Here is a 13,476-nt window from a genome sequence, read left to right as displayed (position 1 = left end):
CATGTCGAACATGTGTGTCTAGTTGGTTTGAGTCGTCGTGTCATCAAGTGACGTTGGTGTGTGTTTGTAATATCACATTTTCATCTTTCACCCATTCACACACTTATTCAATTTGCTCAGTTTTGACTACCGGAATTCCCTCTGACAACCAAACCATCGCCCTGCCATTGATTCGATTGACTGTCACCCAAATCAGTGCAGAAGCACTAAGAAAGTCTTTTCAAGATGCGTTTCTCGCAAGCAATTCAATCAACCTTCATGCTGGCCACCTGGAGAGTCGGACCCAGTAGCCACCCTGGGACTGACTCCCCTAGAAAATTGTGCAGAGGCTTCTGACCTTACCTGTCCCGCTGATTGAAGAAATTGTGCAGACAGGTCAGACAGACACCCAATGCCCGTCCCTGTCTCCCTCAGAAAATTGCACAGTTTTTCAAGTCAGTCCTCCCAACATTCAACTGACTACTCATCAAGGAAATTGCGTAGTTTTCATGAGCAGGCCCTCTGCTACTCAACAGTCCACTCAGCTCAAAAATTATGTAGAGATGATCAGCAGGTCGGCTTCCCAGCCTCAATTCACTCTCTCTCACCAGCAACTCCCAGCAGAAGGCTGCCATTTTCCTCTAGGAATTGTGTAGTTTCTGCTGCCAAGCTCTCGGCAGCTGGCTGCTAGTTCCACTTGGACATTGCGTAGTTTTTTGTGCCAATGACCCAGCAGCCAGCTACCAGTTCCCTCCAGTAAATGCACAGTTTTGGCTTGCAGGCTCCAAGCGAGTTCCTCCAAAAAACTATGTTCGCTCCGAAAATGCGCAAATTTTGTATGCCTTCCCTTTTTGTAGCCCGAATTTTCGCTCCCAAAATTTGTGCAGTTTTTCCTTCCAGTCGTGTTAGACCTCGCGGATAGTCACTGTCGAATTGGATTGCCCATCTTCATCACACAATGACTATTGCGTAGTTTTCATCAGCAGTGTCTGAAGCCATCATCCCGCCTCGCAACCTTGCTACCTCTCCCAATCACCTGCATATGAAATAATCATGTATCATGGTAGACTAAGATGTTTTTAGATTTGATGTCGTCTCATCATGAGTGACTACAGGTACAAGTACATGAAAAAACATGGTGTGAAAATGAATGGGATGGATGAAGGGAGCACATGTAGAAGGATCGGTTCACCAATAGGCAGACGAACGATGCATGCGAAGAGATGTGCTCGCAAATAGATGATCATGCAAAGATGTGTTCGTGGACGGACAGATGAGCAAACATGTAAGATGTGGCCATGGACGGATGAACATGTACCTTTCACAAACAGGTGAGCCTATCAGGCATTCTAACATATAAGAAAGGAGCAACGTGCCAAAGAAAGATCAAGCGAACCAATGACCATCGAAGACTCCACGCACCTTTCCATGTAGAGGTGAAGCTGTGATACACGATAAAGACATCCATCACCCGACAACATTACAGCTCAACATGCACTCCAGTAGCATCACGAATGTACTAGCACTATCATATCGATTCATGTCATGAGTCATGTTGTCCACATCTCCACTATGGGCCATGTTGTCAAATCAATGTAATGCAACGTGGAAGTCCAAGAGACCCACTTGTTGTACAAAGAGTCATGTAAAGTTGAAAAGTCATGGAAGTCAAATAGTCATGAGGGTATTCGAGCAACCACAAGGGTCAGTTTCACCCTTGGCTATAAATACCCCCTAATTTGTACATGGAAAGGACTTTTCACCTCAGCTCCTCCCACATAGCCAAGAGAGTCTATTATCTTTTCTTTGAGGAGTAAGAAGTGGCTCCAACGCCCCTCACACAGTGTTAGTGATCTATGGTGTAACGATGTGTCTTGTAACTTTTGCTTAATTTAGTAGCTTGCTAACAGGCCAACACGTTTTCACACATTATTGTATCTGCTGTAAGACTAATCTTTAACACTTGTAATGCATGTTGCTTGAACTTGTGTTTAACGCTTGAACTAATTCACTTGTTGTAATACTTATATGTTAATGAAAACGTGTTGTATATGTTGTTAATGATGTCTCACCCATGTAGACTACTCTCCTAGACATCAGATAGACCTTTCACATGGAACTTTCTATAACAATTGTTGTAATCGCACAGACTAATCCATTGAGTGTTATACGTGTTATCTTCCCTTGTGTGTTGTGACTGCCGCATCTATGTGGAATGTTCTACCAGAAGTTGCACATGTCCTATTGTGTTGTGTGTTCCTAGCAGAGTTGGAACTTCTCCCAACCGACTTGGGACTCACTCCCACCCTCTCCCTCTACGGTGAAAGAACCATTGACACAAGTGAAACTTACACTCACTAGTCATGCAAACCTCACTTCTCGGAAGACAAAGCAGACCACTCTCTTCTGTTGACAAATAAGAGTTGAGGAAAATCTTTAAGATAATGGCAACCTGGCCATCGTATCTGATGGGAATCCTACACCAAACGATGTGAGATCTAGTGTTTATAACTTTAATTTATGGGTTTAATATATTAATCTTAGGATTTATAGTTTTGGTGTTTATAATACTAATCTATGGCTTAAATATATTAATATTAAGGTTTATAATCTCGTGGCTTATACAATTAATATTTTTATATATTAATCTTAACATTTATAATTTTAGGGTTTACATATATATATATATATATATATATATATATATATATATATATATATATATATATATATATTGTAAATCAATATTCTATTCATTCATCAAAAGTAGAGTACATAGATATCAAAATGCAAGTAGTCTCACCCCGACTGATTTTGTTGACTAAAGCTAGTAGAAAAACTAAATGAATACTCCACAACTTGATAGGCCAAAAAGACCAAAAGACAAATAGAACTAGAACAACACCTGTGAGCATGCTCAATCGTCACAAGTAATAGACGCAGGGCTATCTAGCCCCGTCCCTAGAGGGGGAGGGAGACGATAAGTACACTAGGCATGTTGTTCAAAGTGAGCCATCCACATTTCTAGCTTTTCCACCTTTTCAAATAGTAGGTTTTGTTCACGCCAAACCACCACAATCCTTTTTCTCACATGGCATTGAAAGTAATGTAGTTATTTGAGTGTTACAATAACAACCCCATGTTCTTCCTTCCTAGACTAATCATAAGCTTCCACGTGATCCAGAATAGACTGGAACAAGTGAAGACAAGCCTCCGAGCACCGCTTCTGGCCAACAACCCCTGCAAGCCTCGACCAATGATTCTGACCCTGTACACCTGATCCTACCCCACGTGCCACACTACCCTTCTTTCCATTCCGAGCTGCCCAACCACCCCATACTACTCTCGCACCACTCCTTCCACCACAGACCCCCGATGCCACTTGGATCATACTTCGAAAAGTTAGACTGCTCTACCTTGTTGGTCAAAGATCCCCTTTGCTGGGGTTGGGAGCAAGAATTACGTGAAACAGGTCGCATGGTGAGGACCGAGGGATACACCTATAATACAAGAACAACAATGAACATTAGCACCTCTCGATGCACCGTAAATAGTAGCAGAGCAACATGCAGCCCTGAATTATCCAACAGGCTCCTACTTCTTGGAACTACCAAACTTCTCTCTCTCTCTGAGGGAGTTGCAATTGAAACCACAAATAAGAAATACACCAACCAGACTGAGACCTTTTTGTCGCCTCTACGGGAGGCAACGCCTAGGAATGAAGTCGCAGACAAAAAGATGTGACACTGAGGCACAAACACATGACGTATGAACCCAAGATGATAACCAGTGATCGCAGACACCTTCAGACCATTTTCCCAACACCAAACCCAATTTCTGCTCACCTAACAACGGGTCTGAGGAATCCATGGAAATCCCACAAAGGTAGGAGGATCTAAATCATAACCAACTAATAAGAGACTCAAACGCTCTCATGAGCACAGATATTATCTTGGAACAAAGCTAACAAGTAGCACAAAATTGGACTCTAAGGCCAATCAAATTACCATGTAGAATTCACTCAAACCTCCGAAAAAATTGAGAAACCATGGAAGTTGGTATTATAGAATAATAATAATAATAATAAATTCATAATAATTAATCTAATTATATTATAATTATAATTTACAAATGTTATGATATTAATACAATTAGAATTTATATTAATTAATATATGATTATAGTAAGTATGACGTTTTAGTGTTTAATATTATTACTAGGTTTTAATATTTAGTTTTTGTATTGGGTTTTAGTATAGAGTTTTAATATTTGGTTTGAATATTAGGGTTTTAATATAAGTATGGACAAGTTAAGTATTCAACTGGGTACGTAACTTTAAATTAACATTGAAATTTTATATTAAACTCAATATTATAAACCCTATATAATAAATCCAATAGTATAAACTTTAATATTAAACCTGATACCATAAAATTCAATATTTAAAACTCAATATTAGACACCTAATATTAAACCCTAGTATTATAAAACCAATATTATAAACTCTAATATTAAGCCCCAATTTTGTAATGCCACAATGCAATGTTGAACAAATTGCAATGTAATGTAACATTGCAACAACGATTGTTAGATTGATTGTCTCATTAGGACAATGTTTGTCACAATGCAATGTTGGATAGATTTTTGTACCATTCCAACGTTGCAATATTAAACCCTAATACTAAACCAAATATCATAAGACCAAACACTATAAAATAAAATATTATAAACCCTAACATTAATATTAAAAACCCTAAAATTAATATATTAAACCTTAAGTTTAATGTGTTAAACCCTAGGATTATAAACCTTCAAATCAATATTGTAATCCCTAGGATTATAGATTATACAATTAATATATTAAACCCTAAGTTTAATATATCAAAACCTAGTATTATAAATGTTAAGTTCAATATACAAAAAATTAAATTTTTCATATTAAATCCTACGACTACTAATATAAACTCTAGAATTAATATATTGATATTATAAAACCTTAACATTACAAAACCCAATATTATAAAGCTTACGATTAATATTATAAACCCTAAATTTAATATACTAAACCCTAGAAGTATAAACCCTACGATTAATATTATAAATCTGAAGATTAATACATTGAACCCTATGTTTAAAATGTTAAATCGTAGGATTACAAACCATGAGAATAATATTATAAACTCTAAGACTATACACCCTATGATTAATATATTAATGTTATAAAACCATAGCATTATAAAACTCAATATTATAAACCCTCATATTAATATTTTAAAATTTACGTTTAATATATTAATCCCTAAGTATATAAAACCTACGATTAATATTATTAACCCTAATATTCTAAACCCAATATTAAATCTTAATATTATAAACCATATCATTAGACCCCATTTTTTTGATGTCGCAATGTGATGTTGAATAAATTGCTATCTAATGTAACATTGCGAAAATGATTATCACATTAATTATTGCATTGAGACAACATTTGTCACAACACGATGATGGACAAATTTTTATATCATTCCAGCATTACAATATTAAGCCCTAATATTAAAGTAAACATTATAAACCATAGGACTAATATTATAAATTACATAATATTAATATTAAACCTTAATATTAACATTACAAACCCGATAATTAATATTATAAACCTAATTTTAAACCCTAATATTACAAAAACAATATTATAATCCCTAATATTAAACCCCAATTTTATAATGTCACAATGCGATGTTGAATAAATTGCAATGTAATGTAACATTGTGACAATGTTTATGATATTGATTTTTGCATTGAGACAATGTTTGTCACATGCGAAGTTGGATAGATTTATGTATCATTCAAATGTCACAATATTAAACCTAATATTAAAAAAAAAAATTATAAACAATGATAGTATAAAAACCCAATATTACAAACCCTAAGATTAATATATTAAACCCTAAATTCAATATATCAAACCGTAGGATTATAAACCCTAATATTAACATTAAAAACCCTAGAATTGATATCATAAACATATAATTGAAAACCAGACATTCTAGATCGTAATATTAAACCCTAATGTCACAATCCGATGCTAAATAAATTGCAACGTAATGTAACATTGCAACAATGATTTTCAAATTGATTGTCAGATGAAAACTTGGAAATTGAAAACACTTTTTGGTATGTAGGGATAAGTCACGTTATGTTTATTGAACTCTCTCTTTTTTTCTTTTTTTTTTAATGTTCAAATAGGTTCTATTAATTCTTCAATAGACTACCAAAAAAATTCTTATGAACCACTTCTCTCCTCGCCTCACTCTAGCTGGATTTATCGGTCAGGAGGGAGATACAAAAAATGATAGCAAAATGCCAAAATTTACAACATTTTTAGAAGAAAAATGCACAAAACATCCAAAACACTTGGAGAATACATATGCAACCCACCACCATTAAGGATTAGGAGGAAGTGTCATTTCCTGTCCAACATAAAAAATGTTGAGGGGTCTAGGGCCCCTATGAGCATGAAACTCCAAGTGATCAATCCGACCCTTAATATCATCTAGTTGCTCATGAGTTCATCTTTGGCTTAATCTAAGTGAGGTCATCCTATCCATAATTTCCCGTTGATTGTGTTGTAATTTGTTCATGAATGCTATCACCTTGTTCTGATCAACATGCCTCTATTGCCCTAGCTCTTTTAGGCGCAAAATAACACTCTTAAGCGACATGTTTAAATATTCCAAAGAAGGTGACACGTCAACTTGACCAGGTTAAAGAACATGTTCATGTGCCAATTCACCCTAGGAAATAGCCTTAACACCCCTATCACCATCCAGTTCACCCACCTTTTTTCCATGGCCTACCAAATCTCCATGAGGTCTCCCACCTCACCCAACACACCTACTTTTCTTAACCATCTCTCTGAATAAGAAAAACCACTAAGGCTACTTTAAGTCAACTACCCAAGTTTTGTGGCTTGAAAAAGGAAGTCGGATTCAAATCCCAGTGAGATAAAAACCATCTAACACCATGGATTCCTCCACTAGAGTCACCGAACGATAATCCCCAAGAGCCTAAGGTTGCTTCTTAGGAACAATACCCCAAGCATCTAAGGAAGAAAACTCCCAAGGATAGAGGCAAAAATTCCAAGACCTCAAACTCCCCCCCCCCAGGCCCAAGAAAACTCAAAAATAGAGCAACGCAATAAATACCATTGGAGACTATAAGGACCCCAATGAAATTCATAAGGAAGAAAATTGAAGAAACACAAAAAGAATGGATGTCCACACTGAGACTTCCAATTTCAAAGGATTTCCTAGGACCTAGATACGAGTATGTATTTCTTACCAGACCATCAAAGAAAAACACCCACACCCATTTGAATTATGTTGTGAAAAAATTCTCAAAATTACATGTCCTACCCACTTCCAACCAACAACGAGATATTTCGCCACCCTTCAATTCTCTGGGTCCCATACCCTGCAAGGTAGCACACCAAAGTAGTCGAAGCACAAACCCCTCTAGCCTTCACTAGCCTTACACTCAAAAATGATAATTTTAGTAAACATGCACAGGTTGTTGGCCTGTGCCTACTCAATGTTTTCCATACCACCTTCCTAATCACCCATAACAAAAAAAAATAGTTTCCAAAAGAAAAGCAACATCAAGGCTATAAACACACTACCTTGTCTCTCGAATGTTCCAAGTGCCCTATGCCACTTGTTTGTGACATTCATCATGCATAATATCTTAACGTGTGGTTGGTTCACATCCCCTCCCCCTATTATTTATGTTTCCATGTTCACCCACTGTCATCGTGGTTTCCTCATCATTACCGATGATGCTTTTTAATTGGTTTATCCAACTAGAGGATACCATAAGAGGTCAATATTGAGAGGTTGAGTGGTTTATATCCTAGATATCCTAGCTTGAAAGCCACTCACTAGACTTATTCCCAAATTGCAATGAATGAGTTGTGATAACATCAGGAAAATATAACAACATAAATTGGATTCAATGGACTAGAAGATCAAATCTCCAACTCTTTATTACTTTTTGCACAAGATATTTCTTGAGAAGTTTCTAAAATGCATTAATCACCAACTTTGAATCACCATAAATATAAAGCCTATTATAGCCTTCCTCTTGAGCCAAAGATAAACCCCTTTCCAAAGCTTTAAACTATGCCACATTATTACTAGTATGACCACAATAACTTGCTTGAAACTGAAGTGGCTTACCTCTGTCATCCCTAAAAATTCCACCATACCCATCATGTCCTCCATTTCCCTTAGAGGCCCCATCGAAGTTCAAGTTTATGGACACCTAGGTGGGAATAGATAAAAATGATGAAGAGGCCCCCGAACATTAGACGATTGTGCTAGGTGTTGGGCTAACAAATTTTTTGAGAGCTCTAGTTCTTTTAAGATGCATGTCTCCTCTCCTTTAGTATTCTAGTCATCATCAAACCATTTTTACAAGATAATTTTTTCTTTAATTATCATCCTCATTCTCTTACATACCTATCCCCTTCCCCTTCACTCCTATATTTCTTGAGAATTATCCTGTTATGAGCCTTGAAGACATTCCACATCAAGGGTTCTAGTGCTAGTACTGAAGCCTTATTCACAATCAGATTTTTAAACATAGTGATTCTACATGATTCATTGGTTTCCCCAAGAATATTTCATGACCTATCAAGATGCCCAAATAAAGATCCAAGCCCGATCTAAATAGTTTCCATTTTTAAGAATGTGTTGAGTATATGTTCCATACTTTATTTTGTGCTTGACGAATTGGACACTGTGACGTGCCTTCAAATCCTTTCTTCATCAAGAGTTCCCAAGTTAGTAGCCTCTATCGTACAATAAACCATAAATTTTTTTTCCAATTTTAGCCACAACTTGCCAGCCCACACCCTTTGCAAATAATTCTCCTTTATAAATTCTTTATGATTTTCCACAAGATTGTATACTTCTTTAATGGAGAACATGCCATGAGTTCAATACCCCCATCATAGCTTATCCTGATATGGTGTCACTTGTATTTTTATTTCTTTTAAATGGATCAAGATAACTGTGAAATGAAAGGATAAGTTAAGTAAAGGGTAATTTGGAATGAAATACTAATTCCCCCCCCCCCCCCCCACAGTGTTTCTAACAATTGGTATCAAAGCAGGTCTCTCAAGGAGAATCTTAACTTCTTGAGAGTGGATTAGGGAAAATGGGAAGGAAGCACAAGAAGAAAGTAGCACAAAGGAAGAGTCCACGCCAATAAAGTAGTGGCAATGATGTATTTCATGTAGTGGAAATATCAACAATCATAGACCAAGGACAAATTGTATTAAAAGATGTCAGAAAATATTCAGATTTAGGAGCACCCCGTTTTTTGTTGATCAAGGATGAAGAAGATAACGATGATAGACAAGGTATTAAAAGGTATTGTTTTTAATTTAATTGTAGATGTGATCACCATTATTTAAATGATTTTCCGTTCACTTTATCATGTAGTGATGATGATAACGAATCAAGTGAAATTTCTCTCATGCGTAGAAGTGAAAGTAATCATTCTGCAAAAAAACTAAATTAAAAATAATGGCCCCTAGTAGAGATTAAAAGGCTCATAGCTAAAAATAGAGATCATCAAAAGCTACTACAATTTTTTTATGAAAAGGAAGGTTCCTACAAAGAATAAATTATTAGGTTAAAGACTCAGCTAGAAGAGGGACTTAAAATTGAAGAAGGAATTAAGAAGCAGTATAAGGAAAAAGAAGACCAATGTCAAAGACTGTAGGATGTAGCTTCATTGAGATATGAACTTGGCAAGAAAATATCTTAGCAGGAGGAGGCAACTAAAATTGAAACATATGCAACAATCAAGAAACTTAAAGAAATAATTAGTTACTATGAAGAACTTGAAGTAGAAATCATCTCTATCAAATATTTTCTTGAAAATTCAAACAAACAATATGAGGAGATACTTCAAGTATTTGAAGGACAAGAAAATGAGCTTAAAGAAGATATCATCAAGTTAATAACACAATTGGAAAACACAAAAGGAGAAAAAGAGGTTGAGGTAAGTATACTAGAAGGTAAGTTAGCGGAAAAGGATAAGCAATTGAGTATTCAAAATAACCCAAATATATTGGATAATCTTCATAATAGTCAATGTTCTTCATCTAATAAATCTGGTCTCAACTTTTATGAAACTATAAAAGGAGAATCTAGTTCAAAATATTATGCAAGAAAGAGAATTTTGGTAAAGAATCAAAAGGTCAACAAAAGCATCAACCAAGAAAAGGAAATCTTCAAAGAAAATCGTCTGCTATAAATGTTTTGTATGCCATAAATTTGGACACATTGTAGCCAATTTCAGAAGCAAATTCATAGGAAGGTCATTAGCTTTGAGCTACTCATGTTTCTCTAAAAGGATATTTTTTTCATGAAATTTATTTGGTCACAAGGCTATTGATTGCAATAGGAGGAATATTAAACAGAAATATCATGATCTTGCTCCATTTTCTGGCCATATAAGGTGTTACACATGTAAAAAGTTTGGACATATAGGAAAATAATGCAGGAACAAAACAAGGAATTCATTCAGACAACAAGTAGACTCCCGCCAAAGCAAGAAAACAAACAAGAAATTTGGATCCCCCAGTATTACTCATATTAGGAAGAAGGAATAAGAACAATTAAGGTGTGGTGTTGTTATATGTGCATTTGAAGAAGAATATCAGTGGTACATAGATACTGAATTCTCTCATTACATGTCTAGAAATAAAGACAAATCCTTCTATCTCAAAAACAAGAGTGGTAATATTATTCTTTGAAATGGTACATATGCAAAGGTACTTGGTAAGGGTAATGCTAATTTTGATATTAAGAATAAAAAAGTATCTAATTTACTATTGGTTAATGGGATGAAGGATAACATTCTAAGTGGAGGCCAAAGAGCGAATAAAGGGCATGGAATTGTATTTACATCATTTGGATGTAAAATTATAGAAGAATACACTTGAAAAACTATAGAAAAAGGTTATAGAAATTCAGGTAAATTATATGTACTAAAGAAGAATCCAGGTGGAACTAAGAGGTATAAATACTCGACTTTAGATCCAAAGTAAAGGAAAATGGTTCAGACCACAGTCTCTTATATTTGATGTTATTTATTAAAGGAATGCAAGAGTGCATATGGAGCAATAAGGTCCATAGTATCAGTGGTGCATGATCTTAGGGGGGGCCTTGCATTGACGATTTCACATTTTCTTTTTCATGGTTTTTGCTACTAATATTGAATCCTTGATGTATAGGATGAGATATGACACGTTTAGGGGGAGTTACTCATTTTCTTCCAACAATTCATTATTGGAATTATGGTTATAACTATTGATATATACATCTATTATGATCAGTATTGATTGGAACAGGTTTAGGGGGAGCTTCTATTATGCTTCAAATGGTTTATTATTGATTAACTATTTTTAGCATGGGCACATCTGATATATGATTATTGCTACTGTCATTTCTATGTTGCTTGATATTGAAAGATAAATGTTGTTGTCATTGTGGCCTAGTTGATGTTGATTATTGTTGTTGATTGGTCTTCTTATTGGAATTTATATTGTTGTTGTCTCTATTATTGATTGGTATGATGATATGTGGATATGAAGATTTCATATGCTATTCCATTAATGAGATACAGATGTTGATGTACAAGAACATTTCAGATGTTTCCAAGTGCCTACATTACATGAATGGTTGATACACTACTTTACATGCAATGTTGTTTCACATGATACTAATGATGGATATCTGATGACAATGAAGTTAGTCTTGTGGCAATTATCTGTTTATGGATATATGGTCATTTTATATTGATAAATGAATAGTTAATCATGCTTCATTCGTATATCTAAAGGATTTAGTATATGCTTAAGGGGAGCATGGTCAGTTGAGTCCTTTGTTTCATATCAAAATATCAAACTTATAATGTTGCATATGACACAAGGAGTTCTTCTCTCAGTTTGTTACAACCCTTTCCACTTGAGGTCAAAGGGGGGGACAAACCTGTTATTTTTTAAAAGGTTTCGATCAATTCCAAATGGGAAGGATTTCTAGCATTATGGATCTGCGTTTTTGTCAATGGAAACATACACTGGTGACTGTGTCAAATCGCCTATGGATCATTTACTTGTTTAGTTCGTTGCATGTCTCCATGAATGGTCATGTATATGTCTTCATATGATGTTTGTCTACATGGTGATGTCACAATATGGTTACTTGATGATCAATAGTGCAGGAATAATATGATGTGTAAGTATACTCATATGGAGGATTATTTGATGAATTTTTCATCTCTTTATTATATGTCTTCTTGTGGTCATTTATTAAACTAAAAGGTTAATGTTTTTTAATGTGATGATATGTCTATATGATTAATTAATATTTGTGTAGTACAAGATATATCAACCTTTAGTGCAAGAGTGAAGGGATATTGCAAGACTAATGTATCAGTGCAAGATTATAGTGTAGGATGATGTTTGATTGGTTCAATAAGTTTTGGATAAAATTTATATTTATGCTATAGGTGCCACAGATCATAAGGAATCCTGACTGAAAGTTCTAACCTTAGAAAAGTGTTTTGAACTTGTCCAAACCTTAGTTGCAGGGAAGCAAGCCTCTGAGTGTGGCCCAAATCCTCCTAGCCACATGGAAGAGGACCTATGGGTGTGGCTAGAGACTTCCCAGACACATGGAGAAGATGATTTGGGAGTGGCCAAGCCTGTGGGTGAAAAAATGAAAATTTAGGCATGAAAACCATGGTTTAACTACAAGAATTTGTGCACACAATGGGATTTATTTGGTCAAACAAATTACATTGGTTTAATGGCATATGGTATTGGAAATACTTTTGTTTTTAGTAAAGGTATTGAAGGACAAAATTTCTATATAAAGTATAGGAAACAAAGATAGTGTTTTCAATTGATGAGATTCTCATGATATGTTTTTGATATAGGAGCACACCAGGAGTGAGAGGGGAATCAGGTGTAATAAGTTTTTGAAATAGATTAAAGATCCAATGAAATATGTGTTTGAAATGTCGTATTCCTAGTTATCTAAGCCACTAATTATGCAAGACCAAGATCTAAAGAAAAAATCTTTGTTACAAAAAACTTGCAACTATTCAAGATTTCATTTTATTGAAAAATTTGCTTATATGCCTTTTATATTGTCACAAACCTTCAATTTACTTGCCACATAAATTCACGAATATTATTTCCCTTTTGGTGGAGAATTCACCACTATTTATATTTTTCGTCACTATGAAGGATCACGTCTATTCATCAGGCTGACATGACCATCTAGAGGGCCAACTTGGCCTTATGGAGTTAAATTTTACACTTTTTAACTAGACAAAAATTAGTACCTTTTTATTACAAAGAGTCCAAATGGACTTCGACTCAAATTTAATTATTTGATTTAGTCAAAACCTAGAAGCATG

The sequence above is a fragment of the Pinus tabuliformis genome, chromosome 2_2, assembly GCF_031772625.1.
Source record: "Pinus tabuliformis cultivar Carrire ecotype Pingquan chromosome 2_2, CPIR1, whole genome shotgun sequence".
NCBI classification, from domain to species: Eukaryota; Viridiplantae; Streptophyta; class Pinopsida; order Pinales; family Pinaceae; genus Pinus; species Pinus tabuliformis.
This window is presented reverse-complemented; position numbering follows the sequence as displayed.